Source organism: Ostrea edulis, chromosome 3 (assembly GCF_947568905.1).
Source record: "Ostrea edulis chromosome 3, xbOstEdul1.1, whole genome shotgun sequence".
Lineage (NCBI taxonomy): Eukaryota > Metazoa > Mollusca > Bivalvia > Ostreida > Ostreidae > Ostrea > Ostrea edulis.
In genome coordinates, this window is record NC_079166.1 from 89,701,832 (window position 1) to 89,726,129 (window position 24,298).

General features: G+C 35.2%; 1 long non-coding RNA gene across 1 annotated transcript; it reads left to right on the forward strand.

Moving 5' to 3' along the window:
* The first annotated feature begins 10,038 nt into the window (after nucleotides 1-10,038).
* Nucleotides 10,039-14,898, forward strand: LOC130052992 (uncharacterized). Its single transcript, XR_008801418.1, has 2 exons — nucleotides 10,039-10,109; nucleotides 13,232-14,898. It is a non-coding gene; the product is annotated as an uncharacterized LOC130052992 (long non-coding RNA).
* The last annotated feature ends 9,400 nt before the right edge of the window (nucleotides 14,899-24,298 follow it).

Sequence of the window (24,298 nt, forward strand, 5' to 3'; positions counted from 1 at the left end):
AATGCGCATCTGGTGCATCAAAATTGGTACCGTATAAGTTTTACATTATGACCCCTGGGTCGAGGCCCCTGCTGGTGGACTGTTAGTCCCGAGGGTCTCTACAGCCCAGTAGCTAAGTACTTCGTTACTAGCTGGAAAATACGGATGCATATTTAATTGCTGTTATAAAATTTAGAAATTCATTCCAAAATTAAGGATTATCTTTCTCATGCATAGCTTTTATCGTTAGATGAATTTGACTCCACCTTTTTGACACACTGTTTTCCCTATAATAACTCTAAAACTTCATTGCTATTTCGGATTTCAAACATTTCGGTTGAGCATCACTGAAGAGACATTATTTGTCGAAATGCGCATCTGGTGCATCAAAATTGGCACCGTACAAGGTTTACATGGAACTGTTTATCCTAACCTTTGTTTTTTTTCGGCTGCGACGTGCGAGAACATGTGGTGTTAATATTTCCGTGGTAAGATTTAAGACCAAATGATTCTACAGTTAGGTTACATAGAGTTGATATTCACAACTGTTAATTTTATAAATTTTTGAAGATGAGGCAATGCCATAGTGCCAATACTATTTCCCCGCAATGTTACACTACCACATCAGGATTACCAAATTCTTGAACAAGTTTCTCGAAACCGAGGCTCCACATCTTCCCATATCATACCAAATCATTGAATCATTATTCAATTGCCTGCAATGTTCTTCAAAAATCTGGTCCGTTCTCCTTTACATCCGATGCCCCAGTGTCTGGCGCCTTTTTAGTATGAAACTTAAGTAGCCTTGATATATTTTGGTTTTAATTCAGCCCTTTACAAGGGCACAGCTCTAGGACTGGTGGTGCAAGAGAGACTGCCCGCTTAGGTTTAGACTTTTCTGAAAACTATACTCAAGAACCGGGGATGTGGCATTCAAATGCAATTCAATTTTAAATAAGAATCAATTTTTACTCTGTAAAAATGCAATATCATTGGGTCTTCCCGAACTGCGTGTACTTTCTTCTCTGGGTTTACTTGGTTAGGTAGACGTATGTATTGTGTTGATCTACTAATTAGGTAAATGAATTATATTGATATCTGCGGTGTGTCCAGGGGTCCGTGTTTGCCCAACTCTCTATTTTGTATTGCTTGTAGGAGTTATGAGATTGATCACTGTTCGTTATCTTCACCTTTCAATTAGCTTCCTCACTATATTGAAAGTGGAGTTGAATTGGGCGTCCTGTTTTATGAGCACTTGTGACTATATGCTTCCTAGGAGACTGAGAAAGTTCTAGATTGATATAAGGTCTGCCGGGGTAATAATGTACATTGATTATTGTAAAGCGCTTTGAGCAGCATACGCTGGAAAAGTCGCTATATAAAACCAATCATTATTATTATTATTATATATCTAGTACACAATATTTTGATATAGGGTTGAAACGAAGCGGATGTTGACAGTTAGCAGTTTTCCGAATCTAGTTGAATATAACTATTTGAATAACAATGAAATTTGGACTGATTTCTAATTTAATTTTTCGGCGATATCTTTGACCAAATGTGCTTTTGATAATTTGAAGTTTTAAACGCGTTTAGGTTTTTAGCAGTATCACAACGAATAAATATCAGGCATTAAAACATTCGAACACATATGTAGCATATGCATTCAGTGAAAACAATGCGTTGCTTCCATTAAATAGAAATATATAATGATTCTAACAGAATTTACAATGACCGAATAGAAAATGTCACGTGTATTGTAATCGGGGCAACCACGGGGTATATTCTCATTTCTAAAATGGAAGATGTCTTATGGGTTAAGACCCGCCCACATTGTTTATCATTATTCATGATGGGGTACCATGATGAAAACAGCTTGTTAAAGGGTTTAAAAATCAGTTGATATTTCGGCATTCGTCATGAAAAAACCAAAGGGAACTATTAAACCTATTCAGAAATCATCGTCTGTGGCGTCTATGTATAACATTTTAACTCTTCTACAAAAGAATTGCTTTTATCAACCACGGCAATAGGTCCATTCCAATAGCCGTTTCACCTCAGCCTTTGTGTACAAACTCTACTTACCTCTATGTATATAAGAAGTGAATGCACATAAAAACAAAATTGTTTTTATTCCCGACTCAGCGATATCTAGTGCCAGTTTGTAGTTACGCCTGTTTATGATGCAGAATATTGACGTCAAAAGCAATAAAACGAACTCACATTTCCTGTCTGCGTAGTGCAACCAGGAAAATGCAGACATTTTAATAGAAGCTTTACGTAAAATAAGTGTTGCTAACACAATTCCTGATTGTTCAAATTTGAAAATACACCTTCAAAACAAAAATTAACCATTTCACAGTCACAATTTGTAAATGCAAGTTATAGATTTCGAATAGAATGTTATTCTTTTAGAAAAAATAAAATTTCAATTAGTTGAACATTATTTCAAGATATCATTTGACAGTCAAACTAAAACTTCATGTTTTGGATCAAGAATACACGGTATGGTCTGACTGGTTTGACGATTTGATCGGCATTGAAAGGACACTGGCAGCTCATTGGTATATGGTTAAGCATCTGACTGGAGATCCAGGTGTTCCTGGTTCGAACTTCGATTTTGTCAGTTGTGTTTTATCCTTTTCCCGCAACATTCAATGTTGTGATTTATCGATCCTGAATATGATACATGAAAATTCATGCACGGATGATAGTTATTTTCGAGTCTGTAAATGACTAATGGTGGCTTCACCAATCATACAGATTCAACTATACGGCCTAACATACGTACAGTTCAGTGGTAGAACTCCTGCTGGAGAACTTAATTGAATTCAGCTGTCCAATGTTTGAATCCAGTTCTCGTCGATTGCGTTTTCTTCTTTCCTCGCCATTACCAAAGGGGAATGTACAGACAGATATACAGTATTTAGCATAAGGTGATAAGTTTCAATTCACGATAAATAAATTGTAATTTTGAGTTAGTTATTATGAAGAATGAACTGCAGATTACAAAGGACAAGGTACGTTTGGGGCCAAATTTGGCCCCGCGTCCAAATTAAATGATATTCCTCAAAATTCTTTCATATGGTGTATACTTCCATAAAATGGTTATGATGTCTTCGTAAAAGGCTTTACTTATGTATAATACATATGTAAATACAGTATAGTTTACGATAACGTTGTGCCATTTTGACGTTACTTTATGCGACGTCACGAACAAGAAAGCTATGTCATGAACTCAATATGAAAATAATCCAATTTATGTTGCCATATGCTCAAAGTTTTATACAACAAATGTGCACTTTAATTTTTATTTGAAAAGTTTAATTGATTTTTTCCGAAAGTTTTAATCAATTGTAGATGATTCGATGCGGCGGATGCTGTGATTTGAAGGACGATTAGTGTAATTGTATCTAAGAATTGTAGAGCAACCCATATATATTCATTCAATTTTAACATTGTATTTACATTTGCATCCAATTTGCATTGTTTTAATCTAAATTAAATGAATATCATATATGTCATGTGTTACATTAATTGCGTTGATATCATTGCGTATCTATATCAAACATAAAACGAGTAAAATTGGAATCGGAAATATCTGTGTCGAAGATTCCGATTCTCTGATTACACACTATCTTTTTCAATGCAAACTACGTAGAGTCTTATAAAATTTAATATGCTGTACATATGCAGATTATTCATTCATTAAACTTGTAGATATGAACACCATCAACGTTGAAATTTGTATTACAGATGAACGCGGGAAATGGTTAAACGTTAAATTTAATAGTCTGCTCATTTACCAATCAAGTCGAAATTTTGCTCATTACTGACTTTCAACATGATTCATTTGTACACAAAACATCTTTGTGGTTGTTGCATGTGCTCTATCTTAAAAATGGTTTCAAAGGCATAAAAAACGGCTAATTTCGGCGATTTCGGTAAATCATGTCAATCGGAGATAAGGAAAATGACGTCACAGAACATATTACGTCACTAATTTCCACATGTATCATCAGGGCCAATGCCCTAGTGCATAATCATAATGATTAAACCAAGTGGAACCACATTTTAAATTTATCCTAATTTTGTGGCGAAATTTGGGCCTTAATGTACCTTGCTCTTAACAGATTCATCTGTTGACATATCAGATAAACAGATATATAGTATAACAAATATCTAATGTTTAGTTTAGGTAAGCGGTTTCTTGACGTGATTGCATCTCCAACATATTATAAGTCAAAATACATACTTTATAGATCGCATGCATCTGGATTGTGATTTATTTGTGCCTATTTCCTGTTTCATGAAAGAGGTTATACATTGTAAAATGTTAAGGACTTTAAAGTGAAATACAACGATGAATGAATTAATTGTATCCCTGACAATGAACAATGGAAGATGTGTTATTAGCGATAAGGAATAAAACCAAACACTATTGTCTATAGTAGCGGTACTCATTTATCTAAATACATAAGAAAATGTTGAATGAGTTAATTGTATCCATGAGAAGGCAGGGATGGACAACGAAAGATAATTTAATAACGACAAGGGTTAAAACCAAAAATTATCAATTTTTTCTATAGAATTACAATATGTAGAACGACATATATAGATCGTCACTCGGTAGAGTTTTAAGTTTGACTTTCATACCTTTTACGTAGATATATTCCTCTAAATCAATAAAGTTCAACACCAGGTGAATGAAATTGATATTAAACTATTTCTTTTTTGGGTGTTCCTAGAGATATATCATTTTATTTTATTTTATCTTTAGCTTTTAAATAAAAATTCATGAATATGAGAAAGCTCTATTTAACTTTGCTGCAATGAGGGATTTTAAAGTATCACTTAATATCGTGCTTTCCTCTTTTTAGTTCAGTTCATTGATAGTGTACCAAATTCTCAAAAGTAGTTGCGATGTGACACTGTGTGTATGTATTTATGTATCCTGTTGGCGTTTTTTTCAAATCATGTATTCATATCGAAGTACTAATTTCCAATACCTTTCAATTCAGTACCACAATGAAAATAACTATGTAATTTGGTGTCATACTGTATAAATAAAGAAAAAATCGAATAGCCCACTTAAGACATCTTATTAGACTTGCATATTATTAGTATTATAGGTGGTTAAATCTTTATGGTTTCTTTACCATCATTTTAACACGACTTTTTCAAGTGTATAATTGTACATTTATTTCAACTATTGGATTTTATATCATTTGATTGTACGGCGTGGAACTTTTTTTCCCATGCATATCATGTTTTAGATTTTAGTAATTTTACTTCACATTATTGCTGTTTTTCTAGCATTGTTTTGATATTATCTGTCTTAATGCTATTATAATTTCCTTTTACTACTTTTATAGCATGCTGTATCATTTTTATTGTGTGCAGCGCTTTAGAGTGGTTATTTATAGTCATATAGGGCGCATTATAAATAATTAAATATTATTATTTTTATTACACGGGTTATTATTTTTTTTCTGTTATTTTTCTGCAATGATAGCTACCTTCATCACCCGATGAACTAGTCGACAAAGAAAGTATTTTATTGTTTAATTAGTGCACTGGTCACCGCTGTTCTCGTATCTAATTACATGTACTTGTACTGGTTTTAACAAACATTAATTGTTATCTGATTTGATCTGGTCAATCCATGAAAATATGCCTGAATTTTAATGTTTGAAAATACTGAACGCTCTTTACATTGCACCAGATTTAAATTTAAATATGTGGAAGTCCAATGTTTTACGGAGGCGTGACGCGCCGACAGGGAGTAAGTGCAGAGAGCCTAAGATTTATTTTTAAAAATGTAAACTTACACAGGATAAGAGTAGAACAATTTCTAGTTGATATAAACTGGGTATTCTCGTGAAAATATTGAGGAAACCAGAATTATCCGTAGCTCGATTTGCATAAAATCTGACGACTTACATACCAATTATTATGCTGTTTTTATACGCTAATTTTGACTACATATTACTCCATCTACCTGATCAAGATTTAAGACTCACGGTGGTTGTGAGCAGTTGACATGGGGGGTACTTACTCATTCTCAAAGAATTGATCCCACTTCAGGTGTATCCAGGGGTCCGTGTTTGCCCAACTCTCTATTTTGTATTGCTTATAGGAGTTATGAGATTGATCTCTGTTCATTTTCTTCATCTTTCATTGAAACGTTATTCTCTCAAAATTTGCAACACGTGAATGGTAAATATTATGTATGATGGAGACGAGAAAATGTCACCTTTCTACCTGCAAGATATTGTCTGTACTCAGACGGGGTGATTTCAGCTTCTCCATCGTCAACTCTCCATATTTATGAAGTTATATTCCATTATCACCTACATATGGTGTGTAAATATCTCAGCTTATTTGATACGCAACAGCTTGATCTCTGTATGATCACTTTTTAGATCGAGGCAAGCTACTGACAAGCATGTTGATGGTGCAGGGGTTTCAACAGTCTCGTTTAAAATCAGCATTTCACAAATTCTATGGTCGGTATAACGATGTAATTTCCCAGTACAACGTATTTGGTGAAATGCTGCAGGATGTGTTTCATACGGATTGTTAGGCCGTTGTTTTCACACGGATTTTGACTACGGATAACTCCGTTTACCTGATCAAGATATAGGGCTCACGGCGGGTGTGACCAGTCGACAGGGGATGCAATACAATATCCATTTCAGAGCTAAACATGTTTCAGGAAAAGCTACTGTACTGGCTGACAGGCTCTCTCGTTTAAAATTTCCGGAAGCTTTCAGGGAAGCTCCATACTTGGCCAAACAACCAACACACGTTCCATGCCAGCTTTCTCACATTTAACACCGATGGCATGTGACTTACTACAAGTCTCTCTCAACCCTGCTACAGAAAAGGCATATCTACATACATGGGATAAGTTGTATCATTGGTCAGCATCAAAGCTTACTCTCCCATTACAAATATCTACAATTTGTAACTTTTTTGCTCACCTATATGAAAACAATTACTCGGCAAGCACGTTAGCATAACATCTCACGGCGGGTGTGACCGGTAAACAGGGGACGCTTACTCCTCCTAGGCACCTGATCCCAGCTCTGGTGTGTCCAGGGGTCCGTGTTTGCCCAACTATCTATTTTGTATTGCTTATAGGAGTTATGAGATTGATCACTGTTCGTTATCTTCACTTTCCATGTTTCCGCCATTTCATTTCTTCATAAAATTTTAAACTTGCCTGACCCATCCCAAAGTTTTCTAGTACAAAAATTGTTAAAAGTCTGTCAAAAATCATGTCATGGGGCAAATTCTCATGAAACTCATCAATGCCATAAATAATACATGCTCCAATTTTCTTCACCGTGTTTTATTGAAAGGATTGTTTCTCAATGCCTTTTTTGATTTTTCAGACTAGGGGAATTAGTGACTAAGTCAAAACAGGCTATAGTTCAAGTAATACAAAGGTCAGACGTACATTTCGAAGCAAAAGGAGGGAAGTCAAGCAGCGTAAGCTTAATGTTACATCGTGCAAAAACTATGCAAGCTGACCAATCAATTACTATTTGCTTAGAGTTCCAGCCTGACAAGGAATTCTGTCCACTTTTTTGCTCCCTTTTACTATTTGCGTAAATTCAAACATTCAAGTGGTCCCATTTTTCAGTTTGTTAGACATATAATCCCACCTCTGGTATATCCAGGGGTCGGTGTTTGCCCACCTCTCTATTTTGTATTGTTTATAGGAGTTATGAGATTGGTCACTGTTCGTTATCTTCACCTTTATCTCATAACAATATAAGAATTTCGTATGAGTAACCCATGAAATATAAGGTGATTCTATCCGAGGGTTGCATCACCTTAATATTTCATGGCAACTCATAAGAGAGTATTTTTCTCTCATATTTCTAGAAATTTTCCGTTTTCCTTGTGCCTAGCAACGGCATTTTGAACTGTACATTAAAAATAAGACCAGAATCAAATTCTACAACCTTCATTTTGGCAACTACGTTGCTGACAAAAAATCAGCCGACGAGTGTATAAGTGAATTGTACTAGAGTTATTCCTCTTTGAATGAGTACACAATAAATCGATAATCAGGGTGATGCGTGACGTCACTCGGCAGTCCATCAGCGCGAAACATTTTGACAGACCTAATCAGAATCTGAATCAACAACTGCACGCTTTTTTCTTAAAGGAGCATTGGTATCAATATTAATTGAGCAGTTATTTAATGAAGAGTGTGTGAAGAGAGATTCCAAGTGGTTTTTGTTGGTGGATATGGGCATGGATAGACTTTCGTTTTCCACACGTGCAAGGACTCGAGTCTCATGGACATTGGAGGCACCTGTTTCACCTGAGAAACATATAGGAACAGTAGACGTTGGCAGAGTGAATGTGGAGGTAGGCCTAGAACTAGTAGACCGTGTGGGCTGGGTTTCTGTAAACTGGCATAATGCACCGGATGACATAGATGTACTCGATAGCATTTTCGATATGAGGAATTTGTGACTGTTGAGTGTCTGGTAGTTGTGTATTTTTGGGTCCGGTCACATACACCTGGAGATGATCAGAGACATGGCAATCTGTCATTTTTTGTACAAGAGCTTTGTGGACGCTAGGCTAATGCTCGTCAATCGAAGTAAGTTGCAGGTTAGTTGTGTATTGATTATTACGTCATGGGATATGAAAGATAAACGTCACGTGATATGAAAGATAGAAATATCTTTCATACCTTTCTTTCATAGAATATATGTATCGTACATGTTTGCCCAACTATCTATTTTGTATTGCTTGTAGGAGTTATGAGATTGATCACTGTTCGTTATCTTCACCTTGCATACTGTTCATTATCTTCATCTTTCTCTCATGACAAGTACTTATCTTGTGCAAGTACACCAGTATCTGTATCTACATGATTTATAAGCACAACATGGTTAGGGAGAAAATGTAAATTCATTCTCAAAGCATTTCTTACATCTTATGACCTTTAGAGATAAAATGATTTCGAGAACCCATGTACAGGGGCTGATCAAGAACATTTCAAATGTGGGTTGCAATCAATTTTTGTACATTTTCCGCTCCAAAAATTAGAATCGCTCTGTATCTATAATTTATAGAATCATGTTCTCATTGTCGCTCTGTAAATACAGAATCTTATTTCGGATTTTGTTTGTATTTTAAGAATCTAAGTTGAAATATTGCTCTGTATTTATAGAATCTTATTTTGGATTTTGTTTGTATATACATAATTTTATTTGGAATGTCGTTCTGTACTTTTGATTCTTAGTTTGAATGTCGCTATATACTTTTGATTCTTAGTTTGAATGTCGGTATATACTTTTGAATCTTATTTTGAATGTCGCTCTGTACTTTTGAGTCTTAGTTTGAATGTCGCTATATACTTTTGATTCTTAGTTTGAATGACGCTCTGTACTTTTGAGTCTTATTTTGAATGTCGTTGTGCAATTACAGAATTGTATCCTAAATGTCCCTCCGTATATACAGAATTATGCTTTCAATGTCGTTCTGTAATTACAAATTGTGTTCTTCATATTTAGAGGTAAAAAATAAATACTATCCAATGTAAAAGTCTTTGATAGCTACATGCGATGATTAACTTCACAACAACGAGATTAAACGAGATGAGGAGTACACTACCGTGAAGATAGAAAATGGAGTTCGAATACGACAGTAACAATCTCAAAATGGGGTGGGATGATACACGACCAAACACTACTGTATAGCCAATCTCATCGATTCGGGAATGCCCGCTTTTGGGGTCCTATGTTGAGACATGGAGATGAATGTAATGTTCCTCTTTTCTATTTGGTTTGATCTCGGTCCAGAAAGTTTGAGATTATTGGAACAAAGTAAGGAAAGTATTTGTTTATTTTCAGAAATGGACCTAGAGACACTCTATATCGCGTGATAGTAGAATAACTGACTGTGTGTGAATTACAACTTGCCTTATAATGCCCTAATTCATCCTCGTTATCAGTAAAAGCCAACCTTCCCCATCCTTCCTATCATTGAGGCCTTCTTGTCTATTTAAGTGTAGTTTTCTATTTTTGTAATTAAATGAACACATACATTCCTTGAGACAGAAACTTGAAAGTAAGACGACGGTTCTGGCGTAACAAACGGTAAGAATATTTCGGATTGTACATGTAGCATGGGCACTGTTAAGTTCTATACCAGAAAAGGTTTGCAATGAATAAAAATCTTATTTAACTATAAAAAACTTAGACCTCTTGGCAAATTTAACTTAAGGCCATTTGATAACAAAATAGTACTTGCGGGTCATGATAAACAAAAAATCTTTTTATGTTGCCTAAGCTTTCAACTCAAGTGATCTTTTCTGATCACCGGCGGCCCCGTCCTCCGTCCATTCTTTGTCCGTCTGTCGTATTTTACAAATTTTGAAAGGTGTGTGACTCTTCAGCGATAAACTTCTGAATCCCTTTTACCCAATTATCCTTTATGATAAGTTTAGTTGAAATTTGTCCAGTGGTCTACACTGGACACATTTCAACTAAACTTATCATAAAGGATAATTGGGTAAAAGGGTTAAAAAAATTTACCGCTGAAGAGTCATACCCCCTTCAATTAGTGAGATGATTAATAGTGAAAATATGGTGAGGTATTTTAAAGGTATATGAAAAGGTTAAGGTAACGAACAATGGTCAATCTCATAATTCTTATAAAGAATACAAAATTAAGATTGGGGAAAACAAAGTCCCCTGGACACCTCCGAGCTGGGACCAGGTGCTTCAGAGAAGTGAACACTCGCTGTTGACTGGTCACACTCGCCGTTAGCACTATATCTTGAACAGTCGAACGAGGTAATCTTTGGTAAAAATCAAAATGTAAAGAATGTCCTAACAATTGGTATGAGACATATTATACAGCATTTGACCAAATTAGGTATTGTTTCTGTAAATTTGATCGTTATAATGACCAAAGAATTTGCAAAATTCTGTCTTCAAATAAAACTGCTGAAACCTCAACATCAAAGTAATCGTTGGTAGCCGGGCCTCGAATTAAAAACTGATCATGTGCAAGACATGCTCGTGCCTTTCGAATCGGTTGAGAGACATGGAATCAAGTTGTTAGTTTGACGTTAATATCGATATTAACCTCAAACTAATAACTCGATTTTATGACAAACGAGATGATTTCAGCTTCTTCATTGTCAACTTTCCATATTTATATAGAAAAATACCATTATCGCTTGTATTATGGTGTTCATATCTCTCAACTGATTCGAAAGGCACGAGCATGAAGCAAATATGGATGACTAAGTTATGTCCTAGATTTCTAGTTCACTGAGGTTAATTGAATTGAAGAGCATACGACAATTTATTCTTCTTATGTAGAAGATTTTGAATAAATTCTGTCCCTAAGAATATAAAAACATGTCAAATAACAAAGAAACACAATCCCTGCTTATGGAAAATGCTATAAGGCCGCTTCATATTACTCAGCGTGGTTTTTCCTGCCCTGTTCCCTCTTTGACAGTCCTTATGGCTGAATATGTTCCGTCAACAGTCTGCAGGTCATCCACACTTTAACGTCGCCATTATTGTTTGGTTTCCCACTTCAGCTTACGACGTCAAATGATCACGTACATCTAGAAATGGGGCATTTATATTTCGATTAAGATTGATGATTGAATTGGAAATAAGCGTGATTGCTTCTTAATCTGATCGAGTTATATTGCATAATTTGTACAGTGTAAAGCTTATATAGCTTGATAAAAACACGTGCTTTTATTCCTTTCATATTATCCTATATTCATACGGTACATACAAGTATACCTTTCAATGCCTTTTTCTCAAGATCCATTCAGAAAAGACAAACCCTATGCAAAAACTTCCTTTCTGAACTCAAAATTGTTCAAGTCGTGGCGATCGAGGGTTGGTAAAGAAAGTCAGAGATAAACGTCGTGAATGGAGATATATAGAGAAAATAATTTAGAATCTTCTCAATAACAGAAGGACCTTGATAAGTCATATTGATAAAGAAATATCCCCAGGTAATGCAGTTTCAAGTTCGCTCAAATCATGGTGGTAAGGTGTAGAATGGAACCACAGAATGGGGTAATTTTTATCAGAATATAATTCTTATTTCTTATAGGAGTTATGAGATTGATCACTGTTCGTTATGTTCGCCTATCATTAGTAATTTGTTTTTCTCAAGCGCAACAGATTAGTCACGTTAGTTAAGTACCTAAGTACTTCGTCACTAGCTTGGAAATACAGATGTATACTAAATTGTTGTGATAAAATTTAGAAATTCATTTCAAAATTAAGGATTATCTCCCTCGTGCATAGCTCTTATCCTTGGACGAATTTGTCTTTGGCTCTCTGTTTTTCCTTTTGGTGCTTAAAAGTTTTTTTCTATTTCGGTATTGCAAAATTTCGGCTTGAGTATCACTGAAGAGACATTATTTGTCGAAATGCGCATCTGGTGCATCAAAATTGGTACCATATAAGTTTTACATTACGACCCCAGGGTCGAGACCTCTGCTGGTGGACTGTTAGTTCTCGAGGGTCTCTATAGCCCAGTAGCTAAGTACGGTATAAGTTTTACATTAATGAGGAATCAACTTCAGGTGGTTCAGATTCAAGTTTATTCAAATCCTTGCGTGCAGAGGATATAATGGGTCTCAATAGAGGGTAAAATTTTGCGTCAAAATTCCATTTTCTCAAAGAGCAGCAGAGCTAGAATTAGTCATAATCTGCGAACATCCTCCGGTAGTGCAAATTCACGTTTCTTCAAATCGATTCCCGGATGATAGGTTTGGGCCCCAATTACATATTCCAAGTTTAACATTAAATTTAATGGGAAGAACTAGAAAATCATATATCTTAAATATTGACCATTAATTCAAATGGGCTACAATTGGGCATAACATTTTTACATAATGCACGAATAATGGGGAATATGAGGTATCCATAGGATGTGAGGATTAATGTTTGGATTTCCTCATCACTGGGTTTTGTATTTCATGGAAATAAAAAGGGGGAAACATTTTTCTAAAATCTTCTGACGAAGAACAACAGGGTCAGATGCACTCCCATGAGCGTTATGGCCGATAACCATCTTGTTTTGAAACTTATTTTCTTTAAAATAGATTTGGTTGATATATAAAGTGCATGAAACCAAACATTACCATCAGTGACAAAACTATCTTTACCAAACTTTATCAAAACTGCCTTTCATGGAATGGTAACTTTTGAAACGTTAAATTGTGTCTTTGCAGAATTCCTACAGATGAGAATGTTCACCACAACCATTCCCCCAGTCTATGAATCTTCCACAAATACACACCGTTGGACTGAGCATCTGGACATACTCCGTGAAACCAATGTATCGAATTCAGCTTTCTATCAACTCGATGAGGAATCTTTTCATCTCGCTGATGAATCTTTCCAACTCCTTGAGGAATCATTCCCATTTGTTGATGATTCTGGGATGAGAATGATTTTCATTGTCTGTACACTGCTTTTCGGTTTTGGAATAGTTGGAAACCTAATAACCGTGCTACTAATTGTCGTCACGCAACATCTCCACTCTCCAACCTACGTCACAATCGCCTGTCTAGCTATATCCGACTGCTTGGCCTCCTCCACGCTTTATGCTATGTTCTTGATTTCCTTATTTTATTCATATTTCCAGGTTTATTCAATACGTGTATTCGAGATCTTTACTTATTTGTTTATGCATTCTGCAAATTTTCACATGGTATTGCTATCGTATATTCGCTACGTTTTCATTGTTAAACCTCTAAAGAGTCTAAAAATTACTTGTACTAAGGTATTTAAATTGTCTATAATCATTTGGGTGTTCTCCTTTATAATAAGCGGAGTGTACGGAGTGAGACAAGCATTATTTTTGTCTGAGGTGATATCAAATGATTTACGTAAGAAAACTGAAATTGGTTTTGCTCTGTATATAGCTGGGGTACCATTTGTATTGGTAAGCTGTTTTCATATCGGAAAGATTTGTCATTGACGAAATAAACCAGAAAGAATGGATGGAGGAAGGGTTAAAGTAACTAATTCAATGTCCATCATGTTCTCAATAATCATCATGGTATATCTAATTACTACAGTGTATCCTATGTTGTATACAATCATTCCATTCAAATTTAAGTATCGTCATGATTTGTTTCATTTTTTTCTTCTGATAAACAATTGCATAAACCCTTTCATATATTTTGCATTTTCTCTCCCAGTTGTAAAATTGCTCTCCAGATTAAGAAATTATATGAATTGATAGATTGATGGATCATAGTGTTACTAAAATATTTCAGCCATTTTACGGCGGTTAACTAATTGAAATATGTTTGGTTGTTGGTGCTTTAGTTTCCGTGACGAACCTCTGTGAGCCTCCTATATATCGAAAATCAGGGAAATGACCCAAGGGGGTTGTGATCTTTAACATGGGACAAGAAATTATATCAAAGATATGTAAAATTGTTTCCGCAAAATGTTATGCCGCCCACCAACATCCAAGGGAAACTATGAGCATCTGGAGTTCACGAAGAGACATCGTCACACCTGGGGATATCACTGATCAAAGCCATCACAGAAACCTTGCATCGGAAAAATACAACAATCGACGCTTTGTCTCCTGCCTGCCTCTCCAAGAGGGACAAAACATTTATTTTAAGTAAGGACACCCTTTCCCTGTCACCCATGTCAATCCAAAAGTGTTGAAAGACATGTGTATCAAAACAGCGGAAAGCAGACTGCATTCGTGTCCATTTTAAAAAACAACAGATACGACACTAATTTTTGCGGACCCCTCCATGTTATTTCTTTGGGGAACAGCAGTGTCCACCTTGCTGAACATTTCAACGTTTTCTTAGAATGAAAGAATTCATTTTATTCAAATAGAAGATTTCATAATAAACTTAAATATATCTTTTTGTCTGTTAACAATACTAACATTCAGTCATATGTCGATTTGATATATCTCTGTGAGCTCGAAATAAGGGACACCACAGAGTCGTCCACTTCTGCTTCATACTTAGATATTATATTGAAAGTAGACATCAACGGCAAACTGACAACTCAACTGTATGACAAACGGGATGATTTCAGCTTCTCCATCGTCAACTTCCCATATTTATGTAGCAATATTCCATTATCACCTGCATATGGTGTTTATATATCTCAACTGATTCGATATGCAAGAGCTTGTTCTGCGTATAGTCAGTTTTTAAATCGAGGTAAGCTACTGACAAACAAGTTGATGGTACAGAGGTTTCAACAGTCTCGATTGAAGTTAGCATTTCGCAAATTCTATTGTCGTTATAACGATCTAGTTCGTCAATACAACCTATCATTGGGTCAAATGCTGTCTGACATGTTTCATACCGATTGTTAAACCGTTCTTGGCACACTGAATTTGACTACGGATAACCTCGTTTACCTGAACAGGATATGGGGCTCGCGGTGGATTTGGCCGGTCGACAGGGGATGCTTGCTTCTCCTGGGCACCTGATCCCACCTCTAGTGTGTCCAGGGGTCTGTGTTTGCCCAACTGTCTATTTTGTATTGCTTGTGGGAGTTTTGGGATTGATCACTGTTCGTTATCTTCACCTTTCATGCTACCTGAAACATTTGTTGAGTAGATTTCATGGTTGCTGTTCATGTCAACTATTAATATTACAATTTGTATGCAGTGTTTATATGTTTATAGGATTTTATGACGCGGAACAATATTGTCGTGGTAAAAACATGCTAGCATTCTTTATAAATATCTCTGAGATTACATCAAATCCGTTTTTCTAATCTGAATAAAACGGAAGAAAACTATATCAAACTCATGTTTAATACAATTTGTATACTGCCAGAACATATTTTATCTCATATAAAACTTGTAAGAATTACGGTCGTTCCTTAAAGGAATATATCGTTACATCTATCTATCTATCTATTTATCCTAGGCACCTGATCCCACCTCTGGTGTGTCCAGGGGTCCATGTTTGCCCAACTATCTATTTTGTATTGCTTGTAGGAGTTATTAGAGTAATCACTGTTCGTTATCTTCACCTTGCATCTATCTATCTATTCTATCTATTTATGAATTTAAATAGCGAAGACAATGAACTGTGATCTTTATCATGTAAAACTTATACGGTACCAATTTTGATGCACCAGATGCGCATTTCGACAAATAATGTCTCTTCAGTGACACTCAACAGAAAGGTTTGAAATCCAAAATAACAGTAAACTTGTAGGTCCTATGAGCTATTTTAGGGAAACACAGAGTGCCAAAAACGTGGAGTCCAATTCGTCGAAGGATAAGAGCTATGTATAAGAGAAATGATCCTTAATTTTGAAATGAATTTCTAAATTTTTTCACAGCAATTAAATATACATCCGTATTTTCAAGCTAGTAACGAAGTACTTAGCTACTGGGTTGTAGAGACCCTCGAGGACTAACAGTCCACCAGCAGAGGCCTCGACCCAGGGGTCATAATGTGAAACTTATACGGTACATATACGGCACTTTATAATTCTTATAAAGTATTAAAAAAATGAGTTGGGTAAACACAGTCCCAGAGGTGGAATAAGGTGTTTAGAAGGAGTAGGTATCCCCTGTTGACCGGATGTAGCCGCCTTGAGCGCTAAAACGTGTTCAGATAAACTGAGTAATCCGTAGTCAAAATTAGTATGTAAAGAACAGTCTAACAATTGGAATGAAACACGTCATACAGCTATTCATCCAATGACGTGTTGTGTTCTTAAGTTAGATGGATGTAATGACCTAATAATTTTCGAAATGTTTTATTTTAAACCCCTATAGCATTACCTTTTGGGTAAAAGTTAGCTTCGATTCAATACCTGATAATGTGCAGAAGATGGTCTTGCTTATACGTATCGAATTGACATAAAAACCATAATGCAGGGGATAATGGAATATTGTTATATAAATTTGGGAAGTCGACGATGTAAAAGCTGAAGTTATACAGTTGAGTCGGTAGTTTTCCGATACCTTCTATATTTAATCAAATAATGAAGAAGGCGATCTCACATATTGAGGGTATGCTTTAGTGATTAAAGTATTTTCTATGTTCTAAAAATAGAAACCTGTTACAAGAAATATCCTCGCTGAAATCATCTAATTTTATACTGAAAATATATAACAGGATACATAAAGAAAACACAGAGGTCTATTATTGGAATTCCTCTTACCTATAAAAGCTCTGTTTACATTCATCGCTTATGTCATTAACAATTTTATTTTGACGTTTTTAAAAAATACAGTAGTATATATGAAATTGTAATTTGAATATTTCTTTGTAATTTTAAATATATGGAAACCAAGAAAATTAATCTATCTTTTAATAATTATCATTAACAGTCATGGGTTTGTTCGTTATTAACTACCGCTTATATCCATACGATAGTATGGTGAAACAATATGGCGTTTGATACTGTATTCATTCAATATGTTCCTAACTGTTTTTTACAAGTTGTACAAAATCTGGAAGGGTCTCTTAAATTAGCTAAGTGTCAATTAACACCCTTGATAGCACAGGTAAAGAATAGAAATTAAAGAGGGCACTAGTGTTTTTCACACCTCCGGTAGATAATTTCCCATCTGGCCAGTGGGTCAGTCAATTTACACACCTGGACGATCTTGATCAACCTCTGGCTAAAATGTTCTTGTCTTCAAAATGTGGCTGGTATGTTAAGGGTAAATTACACATGTTTGTTAACAAATGTACTTTAAAAAGTGGCCGATGTCCGGTTTTCAGGGGTGGCCGGTTTTGTCAGACTTTCTTTGTAAGGAAATGTTAAGATTTCTGCCGGGACTTTAAAAATCGGCCGATCTTCAGGGAGAACCGGTTTTCTGAGGGGCCGGTTTGGAGAAGTTTCACTGTATATGGGCGATAGTAGGTACAGTTAAATCATTGAGGCTGTACTTGTATATTGATAACAACGTTTTAAACATTTTTCAAACATTTTGGTTGAGCATCACTGAAGAGACATTATTTGTCGAAATGCGCATCTGGTACATCAAAATCGGTACCGTATAAGTTTTACATTATGACCCCTGGGTCGAGGCCTCTGCTGGTGGACTGTTAGTCCCCGAGGGTCTCTACAGCCCAGTAGGTAAGTACTTCGTTACTAGCTTGAAAATACGGATGTATATTTAATTGCCGTTATAAAATTTAGAAATTCATTTCAAAATTAAGGATGATCTCCCTCATGCATAGCTCTTATCCTTGGACGAATTTGGCTCCACTTTTTGGGCACTCTGTTTTTGGCTATATTTAGCTCTAAAACTTCATAGTTATTTCGGATTTCAAATATTTTGGTTGAGCATCACTGAAGAGACATTATTTGTCGAAATGCGCATCTGGTGCATCAAAATTGGTACCGTATAAGTTTTACATTCAAATATCGATGATATTTTAAGGATAGATTAACAAAACATTTACTAAAACTCCTCCATTTTGTGAACTCCATGATGTACCTGTATTAGTTCGCTCTATACAAAAGATGATATCAAGTGATTTGGATGCACTGTGTGTATTTTAGAAACATCAACACATCTTCGACGTCATGTACTTTATAGTGCATTATATATATAAATTTTATTATGATGTACTTCCTACGGTGGACACTATATAGGACAACCGGAACCAAACTAGTCGACCGTGTGAGAGTCCTTAAAAAACAAATACGGGACCCGTCCGTCAGGAATACACCCTGCAGTGAACATTTTGATTGATGTGCCAATGGAAACTTTTTAATATTTCCGTTTTATAAAGTTTTAGAAAATAATGAACACTTACGGAGAACAAAAGAGGACTATTGTGTAAAGTTATTCAAACCTAAATTGAATGTAAATTAATTATTATAACTTGGATGTTTTATTTCAAGTCATTGCTTTATTTTTGGCGCCTCATTGACTTTAACTTGCGCCAATTTAGTATTCTGCCTTTTAGACGTCACAATAACGATGTCTTAACTACAATGTCTTAACAAGTACATTGTACTCCTCTGGTAAAACTTGTTACACTCTGAAGAGCCGAACTACACGGTGAAAGCGCTAAGTGCAATTAATCAAATGTGGATCATGTGTACTTAGTCATCGTTGGATATATTTTTTCTACTTATGATCTATACCATGCATGCAATTTTACTATACATATATCACAAAGAAAGTGCAGATGGTTTGAATTAGTTATTTACGTAAAACAGTGTTTCTCTCACAAATACCTAATTATTCAAATTTCAAAACACAATTTTTAAAACAAAAGTTTGTCAGCCTACAGTCACAATTCATTAAGGTTTTGAATATCATGTCATGGTTTTAGGAAATTGAAATTTAAATTAGTTGCACATTGTTTCAAAATATTAATTGGGCAGTCAAACTAAGATTTCATGTTTTGGATCAAGAATACACAGCATGGGCAGACTGATTTGACGATTTGATCGGCATTGACAGGATACAGGTATCTCAGTGGTATATGGTAAAACACATGTATGGATATCCAGGAGTTCCTGGTTTTAAATTTTGTATTGTCAGTTACGTTTTATCCTTTTCTTGTTACATTTAATGCGATATATCGTTTGGCACATGAATAACTCTGTATGGACGCAAGTTTGCTAATTTCGAGCCCAAAAATGAATAAGGGTGGCTGCAATAATCATGCAGATTAAACTATACGATTTGACACACGTATTGTTCAGTGGTAGGGCACCTGCTGGAGACCAATATTAAATTCAGGGGTCCAATCTTTGAATTCCGGTCTCGTTTCCTTCTTTCCTCGCCACTACAAAAGGAAAATGTATAGACAGAAATATAATATTTAGCATAAGCTGAAAAGTTTCAATTCAAAGTAGATACATTGTAATTGTGAGTTAATTATTATGAAGAATCAGCTTTAGATTAGAAGTTAACAGTTTAATATGTTGTGTCAGCAGACAAACGGAAATAAACAGGTGTTTGAGATTTGATGTTTGAGAATGTAGGTAAGTTATATCTAGCCGTGATCACCTAATGGTAGCACCATCAACATATCATAAGTCAAAAGATGTACTTAATAAACTGCACACTTCAGGAACGTATCTGTTCGTGCCAAGTTTCCTGTTTCATGAAAGACTGTATATGTAATTAAATTTTAAGGACTTTCAAGTTGAATACAACGTTGAATGAGTTAATTGTATCCCTAAGATGGGAGGGATGAACAATGAAATATGTTTTACTAGCGATAAGATTGTCAACCGAAGGAATTTGAAGTTTGATTTCCTTACCTTTCCTTTATTCCTCTAAATCTGATATATCAGTTCAACAATCGATAAACTTCAACACCAGATGAATGGAAGTAATATTAAACTATTTTTCTTGGTGTTCCACGAGATGTATCAAGTTTTTATTTTTCATTGTGTTTTGTTTTCTTTTTTATATTGTTCATTTCCAATTGAAAATATTACCTCGCAAAGAGGAGAGAAACCTATATCACTTGCTGGAAAAAGCGATTTAGAGGTTCATTGACAGCATGCAATAATCTCTAATATAGTTGCGATGTGAAACTGTGTATATGTATTTATGTCTCATGATGTTTTTTCATACCATGTATTCGTATTTAGATACGAATTTCAGATACGTTTTTATATGTTTTTATGTGTTTTGATGCAGTACCACAATGAAAACTATCTGTATTCAATCCTGGGTCATACTGTATAAATAAAGATTATCATTATATCATTAGTGGCCCAATCACTGTTGCTCTCGTATTCAAAATTTCTGTACCTGGTTTTTACCAAACGTTAATAGTTATATGGTTCGATCTGGTCATTCAATGAAAAGATGCCTCATATTTGTTGTTTGAAAACACACACATTTCTGTTGATTTTGCAAGACAGTGGCGTTAATATGCTCCATTTGAATCTGTTTTAGACCAAGGTTTTACAGAAGTGTGTAAGTGAAGGGAGCCTAAGTTTTATTTTGTAAAGACGCCAACGTACACACGATGCGAGCAGAACAAATCCTTTTTTATGTAATTTAGGTATTCCTGTTTGAAGTGGAAGAAAGTTTAGAAATCGGCATCATCGGTAATTATATATGATAAAATTTGACGTGCTTCGCACCCATCATAGGGCTCTTTTTTATACACTGATTTTGACTTTGGATTTCTCTGTGTACTTGATCGTGATTCCTGTATTTTGATCAGGGTAGTCCGTAGTAGTCAAACTAAGTGTGCATATAACAGCCTTACAAGCAGTATGAAGCACGTCAGACAGAATTTGACCCAGCGATAGTCTGTATTAGCAGACTAGACCATTATAACAACCATGGATTTGGCGAAGTACTGACTGTCATAGAGGCGTTTGAAACGCCTGGATAGAACATGTACCGAGTGTCATTGTTGCTGACAATTGATGATAATTACTGTTAACAAGCTGTTGGTGCTTATGAATTCTAACGATTACTGATGTTTTTACTGTTGGTGCTGATGATTTATGTTGGTGCTGAGAATTACTGATATATACTGTTGTTTGTACTGTGAGTTCTGATGTTAGGAATTTTCGCAATTCTTGCTTGTGCGAGTTGTCGTTCGTGTGAGACGGTATCCAAAATTTTGTTTGTCTATAAATGACTGAGAAATCATGTGTTACATACTATGGCTGACAACAATATTCCGGCTAACGGAAAAAATTCTAACCGATTAAAAAATTTGTACCGATGGAACGAAATATTTGTAGTAAAAAATATTGTCATATATGTAAAAATCTGTTAAAAAGGGGAGGGGTCGTAATAATAAAAAGTATAGATGATGTTAATTAATGATTGATCCGACTTACATCCACAGTAAACATTTTAGCAGAATACTATACGTTATGAAAAAAATGTACATGTGTTTTGTAAATAATTTAAATCCAGATCTTACAGACTCATTTAACCATTACAACTTTGATTGCAAAATTACAATGAAATAGAAGACTTGCAATCACAATAATTACGGATATCATCTCTTTATATGGAAAAGTAATATATAATGAAATATAGAAATAACATACCATAAGGTGCGGATGATGCTAGCCGACAGGAAGTCGTCAAAATGTATTACTGCTCTGATTCCACGGGTAAACATGGTAGATTTTTACATATACTGTAAAAATACTATTATTGAATAAAGAAATATAAAATGACCAATGCAATCAAGAGCCAATGAAATTACACAATCAAACTTTTCTCAGCCAACTCAATCCAGATGCAAAATAGAACTTTTGATAAATCAAAATTTAAGATTACATTTCATGAAACGATAAATGAAAAATTATAAAACGAATAAATGCATATAGAAATTGATATTTATACTATCCCACAATTACGATAATTATAGTTCATTTGTAGGTAAAACGTCTTTGACAGTTCCCAGTCAGGTTCAATATCATGCATGAAAGGTGAAGATAATGGACCCATAACTACTGGTCAGTATTACACTGATAAGTATTGAAAAGAATTCCACACTGCAAGCATAATCCATAATGAAGTTCATCTCAAAATTAAGGATTATCTCCCTCATGCATAGCTCTTATCCTTAGACGAATTTGACTCCACTTTTTTGGCACTCTGTTTTTGGCTATAATAGCTCTAAAACTTCATTGTTATTTCGGATTTCAAACATTTCGGTTGAGCATCACTGAAGAGACATTATCTGTCGAAATGCGCATCTGGTGCATCAAAATTGGTACCGTATAAGTTTTACATTATGACCCCTGGGTCGAGGCCTCTGCTGGTTGACTGTTATTCCCCGAGGGTCTCTACAGCCCAGTAGCTAAGTACTTCGTTACTAGCTAGAAAATACGGATGCATATTTAATTGCTGTGAAAAATTTTAGAAATTCATCTCAAAATTAAGGATTATCTCCCTCATGCATAGCTCTTATCCTTAGACGAATTTGACTCCACTTTTTTTGGCACGATGTTTTTGTTTTTGTTTTCTTTTTTTTTTTTTGGCTATAATAGCTCTAAAACTTCATTGTTATTTTGGATTTCAAACATTTCGGTTGAGCATCACTCAAGGGACATTATTTGTCGAAATGCGCATCTGGTGCATCAAAATTGGTACCGTATAAGTTTTACATATTAACTTTTGTATTCTTCATAAGATAAAGTATAATATCGATGACTGTTCCGGCATTATCGTTAAATTCAGTAAACTATATTCATTCGGGGGAAATGGGGAGGAACGGGGGCAGCTAGAGGAGAAACCTACCTTCCACGGGTTACATCTCAGACTATCAGTACAAGATATCATTTGTAGCTGTTTATGTGTGTTTTCAGTTCACATGGAGCTATATTAAAGGTATGCTTTGACGTAAGTGTAGTGGGAGAATATATTAGGATTTTGCTTTGATTTTATTTTTTATGTTAGAATTTTGACCCGAGATGCAAGAAGCAAAAATAAAGGGGGGGGAACTATAGACGCAAGTAAGGGTTTAGGACTTGCGTCAACAACACACAAACATTGCAAGTTGAAGTTTGTTGATACTTATTAAAAATGATATATTTGAAGCAATGTTCGGATATAAGTTAATTTTGGAAGCCCCTGGTGTCTTTGATGGTAGTGTTCGAAGTTAATGGTAAGTCTGTACATGTAATGATAAGGGAATTCATATTCAAAGGATTTTTTTTATTTGAGTGATTTGTAAATTCTTTGCCGGAAGTTTATATAGACCGTCCTATAGGAACAATAATTCTTACAAGGAAACATTACAAAAAGAGCTGCTAAATGTACCTGTCTGTGACCTTGCAGGAAGTGTGACTAAATACAAATGAAAAAGGTGGGTGTTTCAAAACAAGTTTTCCCCCATTTTTGTCCTGATATGTATATTGTTTTTCAGCTTACTGAGCCAATTACAACGATACCAAACACCATCCGTATACTGTGTATGAGAAAAATTGTTTTTGGAAATTTTCATTTTTATCCCCTTCTTTCATATATTTTATATTCTTAAATTCACTGTTTAGAAACAGTACTAAAAATAATAATGAGTAGTATTGCTGATTTGTGTTTTGAATGTGATTTATCATGCAGTAAAGGACAAGCATACTGCATTTACGCTTACTCCTCATAGGAACTGATTCCCACCTCTGGTATAGTCAGGGGTCCGTGTTTGCTCAGCTCTTTATTTTGTATTGCTTGTGGGAGTTGTGAGATCGATCACTGTTTGTTACCCTCCCCTTTCATGTATAGGTATATTCAATAATTAAAGATACCAGATACTATCTCTCTTTCTTTCTCTCTCTCTCTCTCTCTCTCTCTCTCTCTCTCTCTCTCTCTCTTGCGATGT